This window comes from Triticum urartu, chromosome 4A (genome assembly GCF_056163025.1).
Source record: "Triticum urartu cultivar PI428250 chromosome 4A, HENAU_Tu73, whole genome shotgun sequence".
Classification (NCBI taxonomy): domain Eukaryota; kingdom Viridiplantae; phylum Streptophyta; class Magnoliopsida; order Poales; family Poaceae; genus Triticum; species Triticum urartu.
The window spans coordinates 139,907,417-139,910,438 of NC_141876.1; the positions used below are offsets into that span (position 1 = coordinate 139,907,417).

At 46.9% G+C, this 3,022-nt stretch overlaps 1 pseudogene across 1 annotated transcript; it reads left to right on the forward strand.

Moving 5' to 3' along the window:
* The first annotated feature begins 755 nt into the window (after positions 1-755).
* On the forward strand, positions 756-2,785 carry LOC125553671 (uncharacterized; annotated as a pseudogene). Its single transcript, XR_015602014.1, has 6 exons — positions 756-924; positions 1,121-1,229; positions 1,349-1,434; positions 1,572-1,736; positions 2,116-2,211; positions 2,378-2,785. The product of XR_015602014.1 is annotated as an uncharacterized LOC125553671 (transcript).
* The last annotated feature ends 237 nt before the right edge of the window (positions 2,786-3,022 follow it).

Here is a 3,022-nt window from a genome sequence, read left to right on the forward strand (position 1 = left end):
GTAAAACCGTAGCTCTCGCGAAAGAAAAAAATAGAAAACACATTTTTTCCCTTTCCGAGAGGCACAACCATGCTTCTCGCGAAAGCAAAATCGTGACTCTCGCGAAAGAAAAAATAAATAAAAAACACGTTTTTTTCGTTTTCGAGAGGCACGACCGTGACTCTCGCGAAATCACACCCGTGCCTCTCGCGTAAGCAAAACCGTGACTCTCATGAAAGAAAAGAAAAAGAAAACGCATTTTTTCGCGCAAAATATTTTTTTTCTAAAATTTTTTTGATTAAAAAGCTAAGGAAGACTAGTGAAAAACCAAAAAGTAAAAAAAAACGTTGAAAAAGCCGAAAACGCGTGCAGAAAAATAAAAATAAAATAAAATTTAGAGAGAGTGTCCAGAGCGCAACACGTGACGAATGACTGAAAGCGCGTCAAGTGAGGCTGATCGTTGGGAGACTCGCGAAAAAACGCTAGTTAACTAGTTGCTTTGGTATCATCCTTCTGTTATGAATTCATAGGCGGGCCCAGTACGTATCCGTGCCGTTTCCGTGGTCCTCAATCGACCTCTCCTTGTAGGCTTTCGTGCCGGTTCCGTGGCCCTCAATCTACCAAACCAAACGTGCGCATATAAGGGACCGGTCGCACCACACTACTCGCTGCGCCCGCTCTGTCCCGCCGTCTCCGTCTCCGGCCACCCAAGCCCTTCCTTCTCGCCGGAGAGAGAGAGAGAGAGGGAGGGAGGGAGGGAGGGAGGGAGGGGGAGGGGGAGGGAGAGAGGGAGGGGGAGGGGGAGAGAGTTCGTGCCAAGAATCCATGGCGACTGCGGGCCTGCTGCGGAGGGAGAAGGAGCAGTTCGGCTCTTCCCCCTTCACTGGACAGACGACGATCGAAAGCAAGATCCAGGCCCTGGAAGACCACATTGGCGCCACCAAGGTACGTACATGGTTTGTTAAGTTAACAATGTCAAAACTCGATGGCGCGTGAACGTAATTGGAGCAAAAGTAACAACTCGATGGAGTTAACACTCATGCAGTATTTACATACAGTTGCAGTTGATTGATTCGTGTGCGTCAGGAATATGCTGCTTATTAACAAATGCCAAAACGCACCGTATATGAATAATGTGCAGGTTAGCAACAGGAGATCGTGCCGGTGGCTCAACGACCGGCTGCTGCTGGAGCTGGTCCCCCGTCTTGGCGCCGACGAGATCAAAGGCCTCTTCGCTCCGCCACCATGGGGTAATCCATCAGTCAGTCAAACAAATAAATTCTGGTCCATAGCCGACCTCACAGCTCAATTCTAGTACTATGTATATTCTGATCGATCATGTGCATGCGCATGCGCGCTTGTTATGTAGGTGAGGAGCTGCCCCTGTCTGCATTCTGCATGACAAGTTCTGCTGCTGCATGGGATGTCTTCAGGACCATCGACATGGATGTTCAGGTATGCCGCCATATACTGGAGTAGAATACAGTATATACCAGGCCCAGATGCATGGATGCAGAGATAAATTATAGTACTAAGATGTGTGTCTTATCTTCATGGGTCATTTACAGTTGACAAATTTTAATGGTGTCTAGGCAAACTTGTTGCAATTTCACATGAGACAATCATGCGCGGATCGGAAGAACAGTCGTCTGGACGAAGACGAGGAGATTGCGCTGAACGCTTGGCACCGTATCGGTCGCCAGACAAGAGAAGTTATCAAGAGGAACTTCCTGCCTGACCTGCTTCGGATGTACGAAGTATGTGTACCGTCTTGTGTCTTCTACTGAACCTATGTTTTCTGTTTTCTCAACCAAATATATAGTACGTACAATGCATTTTCAGCTCTGTGTGTGACCATGCTTAGGAAGATAGTAGTACAACACATGTAGCTAGTGTCCTTTGAAAACTCTGAAATCTTTCAGCAATGTCACCCAAAGTAACTGCAGTAGTTACCCAATTGGAGTAAATTACAGTAGTTATCCAACTGGAAGCCATGTGCGGATGTGCGCATGTCTATATGAAAAAACTGGAAGCCATGTGCATATTTCAGTGTCAGTGTTGATTCCATGGTTGTTTAGTATAGGTTTTTTTTTGCGGGGAGGTTAACAGTAAAGTGTCTCGGATTCAATTTGGCAGGAACGAGTGAGGGCCTTCATCCAAGACACGAGGGACTTGCTTGCACTCGATGTCCAGGACCCATTCCAGAGGCTGCTCCTACACGGCGTGTGCGAGGTAACTAAAAACATCTGACGAAAGCCGTGTAAAATTCAAGACTTCATAATTTGGACAGTCGCCACTTCATAATTTGGAGTACTACGTAGCGTCGATCGATTTTGAAGGCTAGCCTACTTGTATCAATCATCAATCTAAAATAAGAAGTTAATTTGTGTGCCTGCAGTTCTACAATGTGGCAGGAGCAGCACCGTGAGAGAGTACGGCGAGGACAGGCTGTGGAAGACGACGACGATCAGGAAGAAACCAGGCACGGGCGATCCACCCAGTATCACGTTGGTTGACTTCCTGACAAGGAAGAAGAATGGGTGCCACTGAAATTTCATTTTGTGCCACTAGCTAGCACCTTCCTTCCTTTGAGATCAGGCACGGGCGCTCCATCCAGGAAGAAGTGGTTGTGCTTGATTTGTACTGGTATGCTAGCTAGCCATCTATACTCCTTAATTTGAAGTGCTACTTAATCACTGGAGTAGTAGCTTATTTGATGATTACTACAGTATATGACACTACTAGCTGTACTATGATTGTCGGTCTTTGTCGTTTCATACATGGATGGATCTGGGTTGTAGTACTACGCACACTAGCTGCTACACGACCGCGCTGCTGGCAACAGTGTTTACATCAGTGATTAAGTAAATGGTCTGCGTACACATGGCGTACTGCCAACGTACTACTGTACGTGCTTGCTGTTTTCTGTTTTTGAGGTCAGTGTACGAGTCCCGAATAAAAAGATCAGTGTACGCGTATGAGGCCCGCGTATCCTCGGAAGGCCCTTTTGAGAGGCTGTAAGAGGAGAGACTGGACCAGCTGG